At 40.8% G+C, this 22,657-nt stretch overlaps 1 non-coding gene across 1 annotated transcript; it reads left to right on the forward strand.

The window, feature by feature from the left end:
- Positions 1 to 3,223: 3,223 nt before the first annotated feature.
- TRNAP-UGG (transfer RNA proline (anticodon UGG)) lies at positions 3,224 to 3,295 on the forward strand. The gene has a single exon. It is a non-coding gene; the product is annotated as a tRNA-Pro (tRNA).
- The last annotated feature ends 19,362 nt before the right edge of the window (positions 3,296 to 22,657 follow it).

Consider the following 22,657-nt stretch of genomic DNA (forward strand, 5'->3'; position numbering starts at 1 on the left):
AAGTTCAACGATGTTCAACAAATTTCCTTATTCCAGCAGTTTAATAATGGAGTGGACTCAAGATTCAAACCCAAGTTTTTTTAATCACAATATCTTTCTTGCATACAACACACCCACATTTGTACACTCATACGGTATAGAGATTCTTTTTCTACGGGATTTTAAACATTTCTTGCAATTAAAACCATCCCTTCTCCCCCACCTCCCCATACATAACATGAAAACAGAAAAGAATCACAAGTATAACCAAAAGGCATTTTTTTTTAAGTCGATCCCGAATCATAGGGACTCTATAGGACAGGGTAGAACTGCGCCCTAGGGTTTCCCCTATAATACAGGATACACTCGCCTCTATAGAGTCTCCACAGCTGTAATCATTACGAAACTTGACTGCCATGTCTCTCTCCCTGTGAGCAGCTGGTGGGTTCAAACTACTGATTTTTCTGTTAGTACCCAAGCACTTTATAAGTGCACCATCATGTAGTATATTAGAATTTCTTACCCCAGAATTTCCATAGTAGAACCATCCCATAGGGTTTTGTAGGCTGCAATAGTTACAGGAGCGGATCTCCAGGTCCAGCTCCTGCAGAGCAGCTAGATAGGTTGAACCACAGAAAGTTAGGTTAGCAGCTTAGCTGGTAACCATTGTGCCAGTAGGGCTTCTGGTATTTTTCTTTTTAATTTTAAATAAAATTTGCAACACTTCTAGGGAGACCATAAAAAAAAAATCCTTTTGTGTTCTCAGTTGGACCTGTGTCAATTAAAAGATAGAAGGCTGAGGATCTACCCATGGATTCTCTCCACCCATTCCAGGTCTAACTCCCCACCTCTGCCTCAGCTAGTAGTAATACTTAGGCTCCATAACTGTAGGCAGTAGCACAGCGTGCCCAAAATCCTCTGAGCTAGGAAATAGCGAAGGGCATCTCTCAAGGAAACCTTTCCAAACAGAAAGCTGAGAAAATCTTTAGTGTAGGTGAAAGTAAAGGCGTGACATACACAGCTCAGTTGGGAGAGTGCTCGACTAAAGCTCTAAAAGTACCACATCCTTTCCCAGGGTTGGAAATTTCTCGGTTTACTTCCAAATATGTCTTCTTCCTGCACCAAGTCACCCAACAACAGATACCTTCCAATACTCACTTTCTCAAGTAAATTTTCTAAAGCTCTAAGCCAAGGAGAGTCGGAACTGAGCTGCAAGCCTCCAACCTTTTTTGACTTCCCCAGGGTTACAAACAATAAGACTAAAGAGCTCAACTATTTATTGAGGGAGGGAGAGATGTTTGCAAACGGGCTGTCATTTCTAGAGAAACTGCTGCTATTATCACAAAGCCTTTTTTTTTGTTTTTTTGGCTTATATACTGTTTACAATTTTGTGATAAAAGAAAGAACGTACAGTTGGTACAGTAGTTCAGAAGAAGTCACATGGAATACACAAAATCCTAGAGATACTGGTTTTGCAAAAAAGAAACTTTTAGGCTAAACATCTACCATTTTTTATTTCAAAGTGGGCAAGGTCTTTGGGAAAACAAGAAGGAGCATTCTGGATTGAATAATGAGGTTAATTTACAGGGGGATAAACAAAATTTTTTTTATTTAATAATAAAATGCCCAGAAGTCTTGGAGCACAATCCAGGCTTCTGGGGAGTTGTTTGATCTTTATTACCAGTATTGCAGTATTTTAAGTCTTTAAATAAAGACCTGCCTGGAACACTTTCCTCAATATCATATGGACGATCTTGGATAAAGAGGCTTTGGACTGAAAGTAGAGATCATCGGCCATACACAACTAAGCTGAAAGCATCCCAGTGAGAGAACAGATCTAACTTCAGCTCTTTCCTCAGCAACTCAACCCTTTCTGTTTTGAATTATCCAGGACTTCCTCTTATTTTCCAGTTCACCGATGGCACATTTTGATGATTTCCAGGGCTCTTTGACTTTATTCTTTGAAACATCTATATCCACAGCAAGCTTTACCATTATGTCAGTGGGTTCTCAGGGGAAAACAGTCCGACAGCTTTGTACCGTCGCTGCTCTGCCATCCTGACTCTGCTTTTACCTGTAGATTCCTCCAGTCTGGAAAAAAAGTTAGTTCCTTTAAAACTGATGGAGTGTTGAGGTTTCTCCCACCCCTAAAATGTTTTGTGGGAATGATTGTAAAGTGAGGGATGGAGACGGAGTTGTGAACCCAGAACTAAGGGGACAAGCTCAGAAGGTGTGACTTGACAGAAGCAATGAGAGTCAGTTGGAAAAGGGACGTCGGCAGGGCACTGATCCAACTAGAAGTGAAGTTCAATTAGCCAGTTCCACTAAAGCCGGTGGCTACTGGTGGTCTAAGAAGACCTCAATTTGGAGTCATTTTCCATGTGATATATGTTGGAGAGGTGTGATCCTCCGGGGACTTTCTGGTGAAGGCAAGTAACTTTCATTTAAAGTATCTGTTGGCTAGTGTACCTTGGAGTCGACTACCAGAGTGGGAAGATCCTAGAACCAGAAAGGGTTATTCAGACTACAATCCAGTTAACCTTCTCATTGTGACAGCGCTAGACAGTATCCACATGAATGGTTTCAGAAAGGGTGGCATTTAAACCAATGGCCTCTTTCTAGGCAACTCTTAGGGTTTTTATTTTTTGCTTTTTTTGGGGGGGTGAGGGAGAAGCCCCACAGAAAAAAATATCAGTTTGCTTTTATGAAAACAAGAGTCATCACCAAGCTAGTCAGCCATCAGGTGGTGTAGCTCAGTCTTAGAGAGCGTGCTTCACACTCATGGGTTTTCTGCTTCAATCCCTGGCATCTTCTCTTCACTTTATAGCAACCCTCATCCTCTCATCTCTTTTATTATGTTTGCTCTTCTCACAAGAAAAGGAAGCCGATGGTCCAACTGGTTGCTTTTAGCCTTCTCCCATTTCTGCTTCCTGGGGCTTAGTATATGCCAGGGCAGGGCGTCAGCAAAAGAAAGACAAGAAGGAAGGGAAAGAAAAGGAACCAGTCCTTACCCCAAAGCAAGAAGGATTTTGCCAGATACAACTAGTACATAAATACTGGGTTTTAGTTAGCGTATCATGGAATATCAGGGTAGAAAAACAAGGACGGAGAGAAAGGAGAAAACTAAATGGCCCAACGAAGATTTTTTAGTTCTTTTAATCATCTAAGCAGTCTTACCTGCTCAGTCAGACTAGAGGAATCCTTAAAGCTCTTTCTCCTGACCGTAACAATAACCTAAGGTGGTGGCTCGTTGGTCTAGTGGTATGATTCTCGCTTTGGGTGTGAGAGGTCCCGGGTTCAAACCCCCGATGAGCCCTTGCTTTCTTCCATTCATTATTGTAAACCCTGGTTGTCTAGGGATTAAGAGCTAAGGGTGCTAATCAAATGGTCAGCAGTTCAAATCTACCAGGCGTTCCTTGGAAGCCCTAAGTGGCAGTTCTACTCTGTCCAGTGGAGTCGGAAGCGACTCGACGGCAATGGGTTTGGTTTTTTGGTTTCGCGCACAGTGATTAAGAGCTCAGCTGCTAACCACAAGATTAACAGTTTGAGTCCACCAGCCTCTCTTTGGAAACCCTATAGAGCAGTTCTGCTCTGTCCTATAGGGACGTTACGAGTCGGAATTGACTCAATCGCAGTGGGTTAAAATGGCCCTTTCTTAGGATCCTTGACAAAACAGTCAGTGGTGGATGCGTGATTAGACGACCTTGAACAACCCAAAACCACAGCGATCAAGAAACGCGGAGGCACTTAACACCAACATTGAGTAGAATATCCACATTCGAGCGACGGACTCTACCAGCGGCCACAGTGGTTCAGTTCGAGAGGAGATTAGCCTTAATATTTTAAAAGTTTTCTTGTGCGATTCTGGGTTTTATCAGGCTCGTTAATCTGGTTTATCGTAAAACGACTTTCATTGGAGGTTTTGAAACACCCTCTTGTAGAAAACATCCCATATTGCACACACACCTAGCTGAAATAAAATGCCATGAGAAGTGGCAAGTACCTAATTAAAATTCCTTCCCTTCTACATTTCTTACATTCGCCTACAGAATTCCAGTTTCTTGTCTTTAGAACTTCAAATAAAGTCACATAACATGGTCATTTCACACCACACCAAGATTTCTGAGGGAGATGCAGCCAAAGGACTATGTAGGGGGGTGAGGAGAGAGAGGGCTGAGAAGGGTAAGAATAGACAGATCCATCTCAATTGCTTTTGTTTCCTAAAATAAACACTCTCCATTGGAAGCCAATTCAAGAAGCTTCTACTTTTTGCCATAGGAGAAATAAGGCACCAAGAAGGGGCTCCAGCTTTCAATCACCTGACCCGGAATCAGAGGCCTTTTCCATCTGGCCACGGGACCAATACCCTAAAGAAGTAGTCGAAATCTGAAGGGGAAGTGTTACCAGGGAGCATTCAGTTTCTGTTTTCCAATGTTTAACTTGGAAATTGGAAGAACACTCAACAACATTCAAAAAGGGATCAAGTAGCAGTTGAAACCACTGAAAACAATTACATAGAATTAATAAACTGTGCAATGATCAGAAATGACCTATTTTTTAAAGGGCACTCCTCTAAGACACTGATAATAATGATGCTTTTGGGTGGAGAAATAAGAGTCAAGAAGAAAACTCTTCAATAAAAGCGTGCAGATGACAGCAAGAGGAGAGGAGCCTCCAAAAGTTGGTACATTCAGACCTTTCCCGTCTCAAAGATAAGATGGCATTGCTTTGAGGAGAAAGGTCTGGAAGCTCAAACAAGAGCACCTCCTGCCAGAAATGCCCCTTTTTTATGCCAGGAAAATGTTTTATTTTAATCTGTTCATAACATAGTTTTTAACAATTTCATCCTCTATCAACAAGTGGAAGAATCACAAGGAACTAGGGAGTAGGTCCCAAACCTCACTTGGTAAGTGGTCCAGAGGTCTGATGTGTAATTTGGTGGCTTCCAAATTATTTCAAGTGGGAGAAGTGGGCCAAAATACCTTGGAGGGGCACTTCTCTCAGTGAAATCCTAGCCCCTCAGATATTTTGCTTAAAAGTCATCCCTGAGTTCTCTTGGTATTGATTCACAAATGAATCCAAGACAGTTTTGTATGACCCACCCCCGCCTATAGGAGAAAAGAGAAATCCACAAATTCCGAAAGTACAGCAATTACAAATTCTCTCAGTTTTCACATAGCCTTTGTTTCTTGGAAGTGCTGAGGTTTTTTTTTTTAGAAATAAACAACACTCTTTTCCCAGAGGAAATATTCTGTCTTTCCTCCCCAGAGAGATTAGTCTTTCCTTCATAGCAAAACTTCCCTATTCATTCCCAGATTGACTGTACAGTATTTTCTCCAGGCTTTGCTCAAGTCTTACGAACTATCTTAAATCATACTCTGGACGATATGTCCTAATGTACATTAATTCATAAAGATAATTATCCTCTTCCTTTGAATGTGGCGGCAAACAGTGAATAAAGATATGACGGAGGAGAAGGAAGAGGAACAGGAGAAAGAAACTAAGAAGAAGGAGTGGCTCACATTGGTGAACAAGGTACATCCTTAAGAAAGATAAGCACAGAGATGGAGAAGATTAAACCCAGGCTCCTTTGCGACCCCATCATTTTGATACATTCTCATACATCTTCAAATTCTCTCCAACTCTTTTCTCCTGTTTCCCAAGGCTGCAAGAAAGATGTACAAGACAATGCAGAGAGATACGAAAAAGAGTAGCATTCGTGTTGCTTCAAGAAAAATAGGTGCAAGTGGGGAAATAAGGAACAAAGGGATAAATTCACAACATTTGGTAAGTATTGAAGACCTCTACATCTATCCGTGCCGTCAGAAACCTGGCAGTGCTCTGTCTTGGGGTCGTGCTCTGGTTGTTAAAATTTAAAGAGATACAAGGCAAAGACAGAAGGAAGAGAAATGATCCAATGGATGACACCACCTCTTTCAAACAAAATATTCTTGCCAACAAGGAGAATTCAAGGAAAACTATCTGAACACATGAAATATGAAACCAGTTGGCAACATACAACCACAAAACAAAAAACAAAAAAACCTGTTGCCATCAAGTCCATTCCAACGCATAGAGAACCAGTAGGACAGAGAAGAAAGGCCCCACAAGATTACCAAAGAGCAGCTAGAACATTGCAATGCCATAAAGAAGCCTAAAAGAGATGCTCAGGAAACACTACATAGGCAGGTTTGGGTAGCTCAGTTGGTAGAGCAGTGGGCTTTCAATCTGAGGGTCCAGATTTCAAGTCTCTGTTCAGGTATTCTTAATTATTTTTCTTACACAGAAGGGCTTCATTTCACCCTAGTTACCTCTCTAAGGAACTCTGCTTTTTCACTCCTCTCATCCCATTTTTTGCTCTACAGAAATCTGAAGAAAACCGAATGTGAGTTTTAGTCTTTAATTCAAATCTTAGAGAAACATCAGCCTGAGACTAGAAGAACTAGATGGTATCCGGCTACAACCAATGACTTCCCTGACAGGGAACAAAACAGAGAGTCCCTGAAGATGCAAGAGAGCAATGGGATGCGGACCTCAAATTCTCATAAAAAGACCAGACTTAATGATCTGACTGTGATTAGGAGGACCACAAAGGTCATGGTCCCCAGACCTTCTGTTAGCCCAAGACAGGAGCCATTCCCAAAGCCAACTCTTCAGACAGGGATTGGACTGGAGTATAAGATAGAAAATGATACTGGTGAGGAGTGAGCTTCTTGGATCAAGTAGACACACGAGACTACGTGGGCAGCTCCTTTCTAGAGGGGAGATGAGAAGGCAGAGGAGGAGAGAAGCTGGCTGGATGGATATGGTAATACAGGGTAGAGAGAAGGAATATGCTGTCTCATTAAGGAGAGAGCAACTAGGAGTATATAGCAAGGTGTATATACATTTTTGTATGAGAGACTGACTTGATTTGTAAACTTTCTCTTAAAGCACAATAAATTGTTTTTTAACTTGTAGAAAATTCAAAACAAATGCATACATTTCTTAGTCTTCCTTTAGTGCAAGAAAAGGCTAGAAGCCTTTTCAATGATTTAAAAGCTGTACATGCAGCATGAAAAAGTGATTGTGATGAAGAATTTGTTGGAGTAGGGTTGACTCAATCATTTCAAAGTGAGGGCAAAGTTATGTAACACTAAAGGGCAAAAGGAGTTGTCTCGAAGTCAGACATTTGTAACTGGGGGACTGCCTGTATAAGGTATCTACAACTAACTCCTTTTATATATATATATAATTATATAGTTAGGGAGAAATTAGAGAGAATTTTAAAAAGATATATCATGCAAATATTAATCAAAAGAAAACATGAGTGGCTATATTTATATCAAATAATGAAAACTTCAGAACAAAAAATTAACAGGGACAGAGAGAGACATCAATTAATGATAAAAGGATCAACCCACCAAAAGCAACAGGAAGTCATCAAATTACAAGGAGGTTCCATTCTAATGACTCCTTCCTATGTCGATTCTGCTATAAGTCAAATATCTCATTTCTTCTTCTTAGTGTTCAGTATTATTGCCTTTTATTATAAATATTTGTATAAATCCAAGCTTTATTTATCTTGGGAGGTTGGAAAAATTACACACAAACTTACAGATATAATGACAGAAACAAAGTATGCACTGTATTACCTATTACTAATGATAAGTGGGGAAAAAAAAAAAACAGTTCTGTTTCATTGTAACACTAAGGTAAGTTGAGACTACCTGAATAGCAGTGTTAAATATGTAGGCACCAAACAGCAGAGGTGCAAAATATGTGAAGAAAAAACTGATCGAATTGAAAGGAGATGTAGACAAATCCACAATTATCGTTGGAGACTTCAACACCTGTCTCTAAATAATTGAAAAGCAACTAAACAGAAAATCAGCAAAGATATACAAGGACTAAAAAACTGCATCTGTCAACAGACTTAGTCAACATTTATATAGCACTTCACCGAACAAGAGCAGAATACACATTCTTTTCAAGTCCCCATGGAGCATGAATCAAGATACAGCATATACTCCGGGCCCTCGAACAAACCTTAACAAATTTAAAAGAATTGAATCATACAAAGTGGGTTCTCTGACCACAATGGAATCAAATTAAAAATCAGTCACAGAAACAGAAAACAAATTTTCCAAGTTGGAAACTAATCCACACACCCTTATGTAATCTATAGGTTAAAGAGAAAGTCTCAAGGATATAAAATGAAAACACAACATGTCAAAATTTGTGGGACACACTAAAGCAGTACTGAGAAAGAATTTTATACCACTAAATTCATACAGAAGAAAAGAAAAAGCCTCGTGTAAATTACGTAAACTCTCACTTGAAGAACCAAAAAAAAGAGAGAGAAGAGCAAAGTAAACTCAAATCAAGCAGAAGTAAAGAAATACTAAAAAAAAAGAGCAGAAATAAATTGAAAGTAAACAAAATGGAGAAAAGCAGTGAAAGAATAAGTAGGTTCTTCGAAAAGATGAATAAAATTAACAAACCTCTAGACTGACAAAAACAAGCAAACCAAAAAAAAAAAAAAAAAAAAAGGAAGGAAAACACAAAGTGTCAGAATCAGGAATGAAACAGGGGATATCATTATAGGCTCTACAGACAACAAATGAATAATAAGGAAATAGTCTAATTTATGCTACACACATAAATTCGACAACTTAATTGAAACAGACCAATTGCTCACATAACTCAAATGGCCACTACTTACCCAAAATGAATATGTATTTTGAATAGCATTGTACTGAGGATATTTAATTTTCTAATTTTAGAAAAGTCCTCTACCCCTTCCCGCCCCGCCAAAAATCACCAGGTCCAGAAAGATTTATTAGAATATTCCAACAAATATTTAAAGAATTAACCCAAACTATTTTTTTTTATACACAATCATTTCCAGAAAATAGAAGGTGAGGGAATGCTTCCTAGCTCATTTTATGAAGCCAGTATTACTGTCCCCACATGACCCTTTCAATTTTTCCTACCGTGTTCTTAAAGTGCCTGGAGAGAACAAGTGGATAACAGGAAAAAGAGCTAACACATGAAATGACCGTATTACCTCTGTTGATAAAATGGGTCCTAAAACAAATAAATAATTGACCCCATGAATACAACCAACCTGAGGCTAATCAGACTTGGAAGCCAGACAATCTCTCTCCTGACTACCTGCTATGGATATTTACATCAGAGAAGAAAATTGAGAAGTAATGACATCCCAGATGGGAGTGCTGGGAGCAAACATCAAATTCTGTGTCTTCCCAAAGATACTTTGACTCAACAGGAATACATACAGAGATAGAGACATTTTTGAAACCATAAAGCATTAGAAATTTACCAGCAGTGGAATGGAAATTCCTAGAAGTTTACTGGTCATAAGAAGCAGATGTGATAAGATTGACCATGAAAGAACAGAGACAAAGACTGTTCTTTACAAAGGAAGCTTTCATCATACCTGTGATCCAGTCACCTTTTATCTGTAGTTGTTGTTGTTGTTAGGTGCTGTCCAGTCGGTTCTGACTCATAGCAACCCTGAACACAACAAAACGAAACACTGCCCGGTCCTGCCCCGTCCTTACAATTGTTGCTATGCTTGAATCCATTGTTGCAGCCACTGTGTCAATCCAGCTCATCGAGGGTCTTCCTCTTTTCCAGTGATCCTGTACTTTGCCAAGCATGGTGTCCTTCTCTAGAGAATGGTCCCTCCTGACAACATGTCCAAAGTATGTAAGACACAGTCTTGCCATCCTTGCTTCTAAGGAGCATTCAATATTCTTCACCAACACCACAATTCAAAGGCATCAATTCTTCTTTGGTCTTCCTTCTTCATTGTCCAGCTTTCACATGCATATGATGCAATTGAAAATACCATGGCACGAGTCAGGTGCACCTTAGTCTTCAAGGTGACATCTTTGCTTTTCAACACTTTAAAGAGGTCCTTTGGAGAAGAATTACCGAACGCAATGTGTCTTTTGATTTCTTGACTGCTGCTTCCGCGGCTGTTGACTGTGGATCCAAGTTAAATGAAATCCTTGACAACTTCAATCTTTTCTCCGTTTATCATGATGTTGCTCATTGGTCCAGTTGTGAGGATTTTTGTTTTATGTTGAGCTGCAATCCAAACTGAAGGCTGTGGTCTTTGATTTTCATTAATAAGTGCTTCAAGTCCTCTTCACTTTCAGCAAGCAAGGTCTTGTCAGCTGCATAATGCAGGTTGTTAATGAGTCTTCCTCCAATCCTGATGCCCCGTTCTTCTTCATATAGTCCAGCTTCTCATATTATTTGCTTGCATACAGATTGATTAGGTATGGTGAAAAGATAAAACCCTGACGCATACCTTTCCTGACTTTAAACCAATCAATATCCCCTTGTTCTGCTCGAACAACTGCCTCTTGATCTATGTAAAGTTTCCTCATGAGCACAATTAAGTGTTCTGGAATTCCCATTCTTCTCAATGTTAACCATAATTTGTTACGATCCACACAGTCAAATGCCTTTGCATAGTCAATAAAACACAGGTAAACATCCTTCTGGTATTCTCTGCTTTCAGCCAGGATCCATCTGACATCAGCAATGATATCCCTGGTTCCACATCCTCTTCGGAAACCAGCCTGGGTTTCTGGCTGTTCCTTGTTGATACACTGCTGCAGCCGTTTTTGAATGATGTTCAGCAAAATTTTGCTTGCGTGTGATATTAAGGATAGTGTTCTATAATTTCCACATTCAGTTGGATCACCTTTCTTAGGAATAGGCATAAATATAGATCTCTTCCAGTCAGTTGGCCAGGAAACTGTCTTCCGTATTTCTTGGCATAGACGAGTGAGCACCTCCAGCTCTGCACCTGTTTGTGGAAACATCTCAATTGATATTTCATCAACTCCTGGAGCCTTGTTTTTCACCAATGCCTTCAAAGCAGCTTGGACATCTTCCTTCAGTACCACTGGTTCCTGATCATATGCTACTCCTTGAAATGGTTGAACATCAACTAATTCTTTGTGGTAAAATGACTCTGTGTATTCCTTCTACCGTCTTTTGATGCTTCCTGCTTCATTTAATATTTTCCCCATAGAATCCTTCACTATTGCAACTCGAGGCTTGAATTTTTTCTTCAGTTCTTTCAGCTTGAGAAATGCCGAGCGTGTTCTTCCCTTTTGGTTTTCCATCTCCAGCTCTTTGCACATGTCATTATAATACTTTACTTTGTCTTCTCAAGCTGCCCTTTGAAATCTTCTGTTCAGTTCTTTTATTTCATCAATTCTTCCTTTTGCTTTAGCTGCTCGACATTTAAGAGCAAGTTTCAGAGTCTCCTCTGACATCCATCTTGGTCTTTTCTTTCTTTCCTGTCTTTTCAATGACCTCTTGCTTTCTTCATGTATGATATCCTTGATCTCATTCCACAACTCGTCCAGTCTTTGGTCACCAGTGTTCAATGTGTCAAATCTATTCTTCAGATGGTCTCTAAATTCAGGTGGGATATACTCAAGGTCATATTTTGGTTCCTGTGGACTTGCTCTGATTTTCTTCAGTTTCAGCTTGAACTTGCATATGAGCAATTGATGGTTCTTGGCCCCTGGCCTTGTTCTGACTGATGACATTGAGCTTTTCCATCGTCCCTTTCCACAGATATAGTCACTTTGGTATCTGTGTGTCCCATTCAGCAAGGTCCATGTGTATAGTCGCCATTTATGTTGGTGAAAGAAGGTATTTGCAATGAAGAATTTGTTGGTCTTGCAAAATCTATCATTTGCTCTCTGGCATTGTTTCTATCACCAGGGCCATATTTTCCAACTACTGATCTTTCTTCTTTGTTTCCAACTTTCGAATTCCAATTGCCAGTAATTATCACTGCATCTTGATTGCATGTTCGATCAATTTCAGACTGTAGCAGCTGATAAAAATCTTCTATTTCTTCTTCTTTGGCCCTAGTGTTTGGTGCATAAATTTCAATAATAGTCATATTAACTGGTCTTCCTTGTAGGCGTATGGATAGTATCCTATCATTGACAGCATTGTACTTCCAGATAGATCTTAAAATATTCTTTTTGATGATGAATGCAACACCATTCCTCTTCAAGTTGTCATTCCCAGCATAGGAGACTATATGATTGTCTGATTCAAAACGGCCAATATCAGTCCGTTTCATTTTTGACAATTTCCCATTTTCCTAGATTCCTAATTCGTACATTCCAGGTTCTGATTATTAATGGATGTTTGCCGCTGTTTTTTCTGATTTTGAGCCATGCCGCAGCAGCAAAATTATTTGTAGTAGTGCCCCACTAACGGTGGTGTCCTAAGTCAATTCTTATGTAAGTTGAATATCTCTTTTTTTTTTTTTTGCTTTTCTTAGTTTTCATTAATGTTGCCTTTAATTGTCAATATTTTTATAAGTTTATCCTTTATTTTGCATGCTTGGCATGAGAATAATAACATAAACAACATTGTATGTAGGGCATATTAAGAACGACAAGATGTACAAAAAATGCGGATGGTAAGTGCAGTTCATTGTAACTCAAATATGTGGTAAGTCGGATACTGCCTGAATCTATTTTCCATTTTGACAGAAAAGCTTTTCCCTGCTTCTTCACATGGGTCTACCTCCTTTTGTTGTTAACTCAGATTTCCAGGAAATATTTTATTTAAAGTTTTAAATTAAGGAGGAAAATGGAGTTAGTGAGGTAGTAAAGGAAAATTGATATTATGGAATATCGGCTGAGGATGTGTTGATTCTAGTTATTTCTTCTCCTTTCCTATTAGGAAAGCTTCTAATTCCCAGACTGCGTTACCTTGCCCAGAGTCCTAGCCAAGCGCTCATTGAAAAAGACTCGGGACCTAAAGCCGTCCATCGCTGAATTTTGGGCCAAGCTCCGGCAGAGAAATCGGTGGGCATTAAGATAGGCTTTTCTGCTTTTGCTCCATCCTTTGGCCCAGAAAACACAATGCACTAAAGAAAACTGTCTGCAGAAGCCTTTCCCCATCTCTTTTTCTGCCTTTCTGTCTTTTTAGTAACACTACAAATGAGAGGCAGGGTGAACCACCAGTCAATGTGCAGGATTTTGCGTCAGGATGTTGCAAGTGGTTCCTTGGGGACCACGCTCTTCATCTCGCCCCTTTCTTAACATCTTCCTTCCGTTGTCACAGTCTCCTTAAGGGATGTAGAGGCTCAGAGCCAGTGAATGGAAGAGCATTGAAGGAATCCACCGGGTTATGTTTTTACTTTCTATGTGTGCAGGAATGGTACTGAAAATATTAGGAGAACTACATCTGCATTCCTTCGGGGGGAGGGAACAGTATAAAACGGTTGCCATGGAGTGGATTCCGACGCATAGCGACAGTATAAAACAGGATAGAACTGCTCCATAGTGTTTCCGAGAATCTGCCTGTGGCTTTTTGGTTGGTAGCGGAGTTCTCAACTCCTGGACGACCCCAGGGCTCAATTACTTAAAGAATGAGTTTAAACCGTGTTGAAATAGAGGAAAACTCCGAAGGTGCTGGGGATGGATCTCTACACCTCTCACATGCAAAGCACACGTTCTACCAGTAAGCTACGCCCTCTTTCCGGAGAAGTTTTTGCTAAACTTTATTTACACTCTGTTCTACTACACTCCTAAAGCCTTGGAATGCAACTGTTATATTAAAAAAGCTATGATCATAATTATGCAAAGGGAAACAAAACTGCTAAAACCGGAGATTACTCCAGGGACCTTTAGATCTTCAGTCTAACGCTCTCAGCACTGAGCTATTCCCGCTGCCTGGGGATGCCATTTTACTTATGCACCGAAGTATTGCTTACACGACTCCTACTTTTATAAGTACAAATCCGCTTCACTATTATCTACGGACAAATCTGAAATTACCTGAGGTCTATTGCCATCCGTGCCTGAAAAATGTGATCCAATTTTTGGAGACCTTTGATGAGTTAGTAGAGGAAGAGTGCGAAGAAGGGAAAGTAAAACAGTAAGACACGTCTCTGCTTGGAAACCTCAGGCTGTCCCACACTCCAAACACTACTCAGAAAACTAAGAAAATTCCAAATGAAGTGATGGAGCCCGTTCGTTCTTTGTCTCCTCTTTCAGTCCATCTTTTCCTGTCTTACTTTTCAAAGGCACTGGGAAGGGGAACAGAGGATTACTGAGCAAATGAGCATGGTGAAGGGCTTCTTGCTTTGGAGTAGAAATGGGAAAACAGTTAATGTTTATTTCCATAAAAAAAACGAGTACCCAAATACCGTGAGTTTATTGTGACCAGGCGGAGGTGAAGCCTCTCCTCAGCTGCGTCTGGGGGTCAGGGGTGGGCATCGGGAAGTTATTCCTTATGTTCGCAACCAGGGAACAGAGGAGCTCCCACCTGGAAATCGAGTCATGGTTCTGTGTGTTGTGCGTAAATGTATGCGTTTGTGAGAGAGCTTCTTGTTGTGGAAATAGATTTCCCAGTTTTTGCTGCACGTGTGGACGGTCTTATTTCCCAGATCCCAGAGCCGGCGTCAGTTTGCAAATGACCCATTCCTTGGTGTCGTCCCCAAACCCTGAGAGGACACATCCCGCCAGCTCTCACCCCACCAAAGCGATCTGGCCGAGGTCCTTGGATCTCCCCTCCCCTGTCGGCCTACCCAGCTGATCCCCTCAGTCGTTTCAATCCCGGCGTGTCCTAGGGGCCAGGGGCTCTGTAGCTTCACCTCGACTTCCACTGCTCTTCTACTGTCCCATGCCGGACATTCTCCGGGGAGCAGGGCTGCTGTCTTATTCACAGCTCTCCAATCCCGCCTTCGGAGCCTCCGGGGGATGCAACCGCGGGCAGGGGCGGGGGTTACCGCAGGGTGCAAGGACCCGGTTAGAGACCAGAAGAAGTTACATTGTTTGCGAGCGGATGACCTACTGCGCTTGAAACCAGCCTTGAGTGAGTAGGACACAGCGGGGTTTCCCTGGAGCCCAAAGACTCTTAACTTTAGGAGAATTTTACCTGGATCCAGGAAACCAGTGTGGCCAGCCGGCCTCTCTTCTCCTGCCCCTTCCCCCAGGAGGCTCTACACCTCTGGTTTTCTGATTAGAGTCATTATAGCGCTCCCTTTTGGCAATTCGGGATTTTAAAGAGCTATGGGGTTTTGTTTTGTTTTATGGTTTTACGACGGCACTGGGTGGGTACGGTTTTGACGGAGACACAGCAGCTGAATTCAACCCTCCCAGCCTTCTCTTCTCGTCCGTTCCGTCCCCTCCAAATCACTGCTTGCTGTGAGTGCAAGTGACGATCACTTGTCAGGGAGAGACTCAGTGAAATTCGTTTGTTAGAGACCCTCATTAGGGTGTCCGAACGAAGAATCTAAGTTATAAAAGATGAGCCACGTAACGGCGAAGTTTGTTTTTAGAAAAGTGCATCCCATTTGGAACGATTGGGCTGCCTCCACACTTGCTGAGGGTTACCCTTGGACTAATTGCATTATTGGCGCTGACACTCAAACAAGCAGCTGGAAACTCTGAATGCGTTATTAGTTCTCCAGCACATGTGAATAAGCAAAACGTCTGCTCTTTGTCCACATTCTCATCGCAAACTGGTCTGGACCGTGTAGATTTTGCAGCAAGAATATTTCGCCTAAGCAGAAAAAAACAAAACAAAACAAAACAAAAACAGCATTAAGCCTCACGTTTGTAAAAGCCCTATAGCTTGGTTGGTTAAAAGTCTTGTAAATAAGAGATAATGGGTTCGAGTCCTAGTGGGAGCTTTCTTTTTTTCCTCTCCATGGAAAACCATTCTCCTTTCTATCCTCCCTACCCCGAAATTCTCTACCCCACTTACTGCACTCTAAGTTCTGATTGTACTGATCAAAAGCAGTTGTGGCTGCGGATTTCTCACTCCCAAAAGAAAAGTGATATGCCCTAAGTAACTTTTCATGGAAGTGTTTCCATTAAATTATTCCAGTTCTTTTTCTCCAACATATCTTCATGGAGTTTCTACTATGTGATATGCACAGATTCCAAACATACACAGCTGCAGCTAGCAAAATATTATTTGCATTTATCCTCCCATTCAGCAAGCCTTTTGTTAGCCATCAATTCCAAATAAACATGGGTAAAAATACAAAATGAAATATGATAGTAGCTAATCTTTTTAAATTGTATAATAGAAAAAGCCTAAAAATAAGCCACATGTCCATTAATTGGAAGCTATTTGAATAATCTATGGTATATACGTACAGCTGTGTAATGGATTCAGTTGTGTCCCCCTCAGAAAGATATCTTGAAGCTCTAACTCCCAATATCTGAGAATGTGACCTTTTTTGAAAATAGCTTTTTGAACATGTTACCAGCTATCTTGACACAGTATCATATTGGGTTAGTGTGAGCCCAAATCCCATTTGAGTGGTATTCTTATAAAAGCGGGGACAAGATAGAGACACAGATAGAGGAAAGACGGCCACGGAGTTATACTGCACGTGCAATCCAAGGGCCACCTGGATTCACCAGAACCTGGAAGAAACAAAAAAGGATCTTCCCATATACAAATTTTTTTTTTTTTTTTTAGCCTCCATAAAAACATAGCCCTACTGTTACAGTGGATAAGTGCTCAGCTGCTAACCAGGAGTTAGGTAGTTGGAAGCCATCAGCCACTGTGGGGAGAAAGATGTGTCAGTCTGCTTCCATAAAGATTAACCCCCCCATTGGAGTCAAGTGGATTCTGACTCACAGTGACCCTATAGGACAGACTAGAACTGCCCCACAGAGTTTCCAAGGCTGTAAGCATCTATGGAAGCAAACTGCCACATCTTTCTCTAGCTGAGCTCCTGTTCCATTCCAACAAGCAGCCACTGTGCCACCAGGGTTCCCTCTGTAAGGATTATAGCCTTGGAAACCCTATGGGGCAGTTCTACTCTGTCCTATAGGGTTCTTATGAGTCAACTATGAGTCCGAATTGACTTGATGGCAATAAGTTTTTTGACACCCTGAATTTGGACTACTAGAATTTAGAACTCTGAAGTCAGGGGCAGAAAGATATTAAAAAGTAATATAATAAACACAAAAACATAACGGTCATACATGCTATATAGGGTGTACTTCAGTGGCACCAAAGCTTGGGAATAATAGCCTGAGAACTTTATAAAAATATGGATTCCTTGGTCCACTTCCCCATTCCTGACTGCATTGAAATAAGATGGGGTCATAAATTAATATACTTTAGAATTGTCCCCAGGTAATTTTTACCATCCAATAGGTTTAGAACCACTGGCATAGAAATTTGGATGGGGAATAAGGAGCCTGGGGAGGGTTCACCCAGGAAGAGGAGCAGTAGACACAAAGAAAGTGGGAGTGGAAAGATGGCTAGGAGGGGCAGAGTGCTATGTCCACTGATAAAGAGGGGCTGCAGATGCTGGGAAGAAACATAGATGGTTGAGGCACAGGTTAAAAAAAAGAAGAAAAGAAGTGGGTGGAAGAGGGCTTGTACCTGGGTCTCTGTGGTTGCAAAGGATTCTGGACCATCAAGGAGATAGATCATTTCTGAGCTTTCCATCTCTCTTGTGCTTCCTTGAAGTTCACAAGTAGTAAGAAGGCTCTCTCTAAGGAAAATGGACTTAGATCATTTGTTCTGCAGAAAACAGCAGCTCGTTTCATGCACAACTCTGGCTATGAGAGTTCAGAGACGGTCTTGCCATCGCAGGATAGACAAACTGCACACTCTGGAGGACATACATGAGATTGTTTTTGTTTGCAGCACAGAAACTCCGATCTTGGGGACTTCTGAGAGAACCGAAAGAAATTCCATTGGTGGTGGTAGGGAGCAATGTTGAATGTAGAAGGGGGATCTGCCTGAAGATTTTGCCTTGACTTTATCAAATATTAGTGCATTGTGCTTACAAAGCAAGGCAAATAACAGAAACAATACTTACAGAATAAAACCAAAAAGCCAAACCCTTTGCCCTCGAGTTGGTTCCTACTCATACCCACCTTATAGGACAAAGTAGAACTGCCACAGAGAACTTCCAAGAAGAGCCTGATGGATTCGAACTGTTGACCTCTTGGTTAGCAGCCAAAGCTCTTAACCACTAAACCACCAGGGTTTTCACCATGGAGTATTTGACAGTAATTGTCAGGAAAAGTTGAATCCCTGAGCTAGGTTAGTGCAGTTGATGTGATGCAGACTCTGTGAGGGTCCAGATTTCAAAGTCAGTTTTAGGCTTAATAACCACATTTCTAACTTTTCATTACAAGCCATTTGAAACCTAGAATTCTCCAGAGAAGCTTATTCCATCATTTAGAGTGGGCTATTTTATTTCTCACATCTTTTTCTTGGCCATCATCTACGAGTCCAAGAGCAAGACTGTGAGCCAGGAAAACCAGGGTCACTATAATGTCGATAACAACTCTTTATACAATACTTCTAGTGGTTTGCTGTCACTGACATAATGCAAACTATTGACTTAATCTAGTATGATGACAATTATTGGGACATAGGTTTGCTCAAGGTCTTCTTGAGATTCGGCCCATTTTTAATTTTCTTTAATGTTAACTGCTGATCTTTGAGGAACCTTGGTGGTGTAGTGGTTAGGCGCTTTGTGGTGCAACCCACCAGCCATTCCAATGGAGAAAGATGGGGCAGTTGGCTTCCATAAAGATTTACAGCCTTAGAAACCCTATGGGGCAGTTCTACTCTGCCCTATAGGATCACTGTGAGTGGGAATGCACTGGACTGCAACAGGTTTAATCTTTATGGAATCAACTCAACCTCAATGTCTAAGGGTTTGGTTTCAGTTTTTGGTTTGTTTCTTGATCTGTGCCAGAAGACACAACCTAAACTCCTTCCCTCCCCCCGCCAGCAACATCTCTAGAGCCAACCACTGGAAGTCAATTCAAGAAGCTTCCACTTCTTGCCCAACAATAAACAAGGGACCAACTATGGACTGGAAACTTCCATCTTCTGATCTGGAATTAGAGGCCTATCCATCAGGCCTCATGACCAATACACTAAAAAGTAATAGAAATCTGAAAGTGAAAGAGTTGCTAGGAAGCATTTAGTTTCTGTATTCAAATTTTTAACTTTGCAATTGGAAGAAAATTTAACAACATTCAAAAAAGAAATCAAATGTCACCTGAAAGCTCTGAACATAATTACTTAGAATTAATAAACTGTGAGATTGTGAGGTACTCAGAAGTGACATATTTCTTCGAGGGCTCACTGGTTTACGTCACTGATAATAATGACGCATCTGGGTAGAGAAATATGAGCCAAGGACTAAATCCCCAATAAAGGAGAGCAGATTGCAGCATGAGAGGAACACCATATTTTGGTTCATTCACACATTTTCTGCCTCAAAAATAACATGGTACTGCTCCAGGGAGCAAAGTTTGAAAGCTCAAAGAGGAAGTCCCCTTGTCAGAAATGCCAGCTTTTAACATCAGGAAAATATTTTATTAGAATCCATTCATAACAGAGGTATTAACAAGTTGACTCTCTACCAACAAGGAGAAGAATCACCTGATATGCAGGTGAGCCAGGGTTGTGGGTCCCAAATCTCCATGTGAGAGTGCTCCTGATGTCTTTAGGTGAAGTTTGGAGATTTCCAAGCTACTTCAAGTAGGCAGAAGAAAGACCAACATAGCTTGAAGGGACACTTGTGTCAAGGAAATGTTAACCTCCCAGGTATTTTCCTTAGAATTTTTCTCTAACTTCCTTGTGGATTGAAGACAAAGCAATCCAAGGTGATTTTGTGTGACCCACCACCAACTATGCATTACATATTCATAAGATATTATGTATTACATATTCAGAAATTCCTAAAGAATTTGCATTACATATTCAGAAATTCCTAAAGAAAAGCAATTACATATTCTCTGTTTTCACATATTCTCAGTTTCTTGGAAGTGCTGAATTAATTGGGAGAAATAAACAATAGTCTTATCCCATGCCCTGTGGCATCTTTCCTCCCTAGACAGCTTAGTCTTTCCTTCATCCCCAAACTTCCCTTTTGTTTCTGGATTACCTGTATAGCATTTTTCCAGGTTTAGGTCAAAGTCACAAACTATCTTAGATCACATTATGGATGAATATCCTAATGTACAAACTTCATCAAGAGAATTATCCTATTCCTTTGGATGTGAGCAGTAAACAGTGAATAAAGCATAAAAAAGGAAGAGAAGAAGGAGAAGGAAAAGAAGAGGGATTAGAAAGAAAATGAAAAGTAGGAGTGACTCACTCATGGTAGACATGTTGCATCATTAAGAAAAGCAAGCATAGAAATGCAGAAGATTAAACCACCACCCCCCAAAAAAGGAGGTAAGGTTGTGTGATCATTAAGATTGTGTGTCAACTCGGCTGGACCATTATTCTCAGTGGTTTGGCAGTTGTATGATGATGTGATCACTTCCATGATGAGATTTGATATGTGATCACCTCCATGTTGGGATCTGCTGTGAGTAGCCAATCAGTTGAAAAAGGATTTCCTTGAGGGTGTGGCCTGCATATGGTATAGGTAGACTTTTTGGCAAGGATCTTAAGCTTTTGCTTGTTCTGGAACCTGCAGCTGGCTTCTGTTCCTCTGACTTCTGTTTCTTCGGACTTGAGGTAGCAGCTTACCTGCCACTTGCCTACTGATCTTTGGATTTGTCAGTCTTGAAAGCCTGTGAGCAAGAGCCCTAATGTCTGACCTGCCAATCTTGGGTTTGCCAGCCCATGGTACGTGAATTGGGAGAAGTCTCCACGCTGACCCGGAGACTTTGGACATTCCAGCCTCTACAACCCCATGAGCCATTTCCTTGTTATGACTACCTCTCTCTCCTATATATATGTATGTTTACATGCTTGACTGGTCTTGCTTCTCTAGAGAACCCAGCCTAAGACCGGTTGCTACACTTAATTTGAATGGGTAATATGATGACAAACTGTGATTTATATATACATACATACATATAGATGTACATATATATTGTTTTACCACTAAAAAAAAATCTGTGCAAAGAGATACACTCAAAAACTCTATAAATTAACATGGATTTTTAAAAAGTTCAAGTCATCTGTAAAGAGACAGCAAAAAAGAAGTAAAAAAGAGAGAGAAAGTATAAACAGAATACAAAATGCCAAACGCAAGCTCGGGAAGAATCAACAATTACATTGAATGTAAAAGGTCTAAATACACCAATTAAAATACAGAAATTGGCAAGTGGATTGTAAAATATGATGATAGGCTATCCCAGGTTATGAAATAGATCGCTTCCTGACGGCGACTGTAAGTCGAATTTGTAGGTAAGTCTAAACAGGTTGCATATACGTCTTATTTAGCTTTCCGTTACTGAAAAAAGACTGGAAGTCTTTTCAGTGATTTAAAAGCTGTGCGCACAGCATGTAAAAGAGATCGTCATGAAGAATTGTTGGAGTAGGGTGGGTTCAATCATTTTAAAGTGTGGGTGAATTTTTGGTTTTCCCATTTGGTAATGTTCATATGTACTGGTCATTGTGGAACATTCCTGGACTCAAACAGACATAGCTGTGGCAGCACATTTTGTCCATTTTTCTGCTTTTGTCTATTCTATAATATTCCTTGGAGTTGGATACACATGGATCTGGCGGCACGCTTGTTTCCTACTTTTGTCTCTTTGAATAGATGCCAAATCAAACATTCTTTTTGCTTTACTAAACTTGTGGTGTTTTTACCCTAGAACACAGATCACCTATACTTTTACAGTGGACTTCTATACTGCTTACATCTGGTTCTTGGAAGAGTGAAGAATCAGGAAAGCCAAGGTTGCCATAAAACAAGAGTCCCTTACAAGAGTCAAACAGCAAGGCAGATGTGATCAGATTGATCATGAAGGAACAGAGGCAGCGTATCTTTCTGTGAAGGAAGCATACACCATACCTGTGATCCAAAAAACATAAACAAGAAAGTTTGCTGGCAAGGATTTGATTCCGACTCCTAGGGACCCTGTAGGACAGAGTAGAACTGCTCTATAGGGTTTCCAAGGAGCTCCTGGTGGATTCAAACTGCCCACCTTTTGGTTCGCAGCCATAGCTCTTAACCATTATGCCACCACCTGTGATCCACTCACCTTTTACTTGTAGTTGTGTTACCAATTGCCAATCTGACACAAAGGATCCTTGTATTTTCCCGAGTAAGAATACACACAAATACAAACTTCATCTTCAGCAAGCTTTCTTTTGCTTGAGTCAAGCAAAAGGAGTCAGTGGAGATCTAGGCCTCTCCAAAAGACTGACTTGAACAGGAAAGCAAGATTAGGGCTTATATGGGTTTGTGGAGACAAGAGAGTAATGCATATTTAGTGGGCTTCTTTCAAGGGGCGGGTACTTCTCAGAATGGTGATGTAAGCTCATTGGGTTGCTCAGGCATCTGGAATCTAAGATGGAACCCGCTGATATTCAAGATGGAGTCCGCTTGACAGCCCGTGGCATCCCTTATAATGGGATGTGATGCAAGCCCACTTGATGTTCAGCGCTACATGGCCATCTTTGGAGGGCTAATGGAGGTTAAACAGCACGCTTGGTTTTTCTATGCATGCGGAGCCTGTAAAGGATGAGGAGACTAGAAAAACACTAAGGAGATAGAAAATCATGGGTTGTTTCAGTCTTACCTCATGTTGACAGGGTGGGTTCCTGTTTACCCAACGTCTAGATGATAATCTTTTAACATCGCTTTTGTTCAGCTGCCAGTACAGTTAACCCTATCTGTTTCAGTAGTCCCCTACTAACGATGATG

Source organism: Elephas maximus, chromosome 1, assembly GCF_024166365.1.
Source record: "Elephas maximus indicus isolate mEleMax1 chromosome 1, mEleMax1 primary haplotype, whole genome shotgun sequence".
NCBI classification, from domain to species: Eukaryota; Metazoa; Chordata; class Mammalia; order Proboscidea; family Elephantidae; genus Elephas; species Elephas maximus.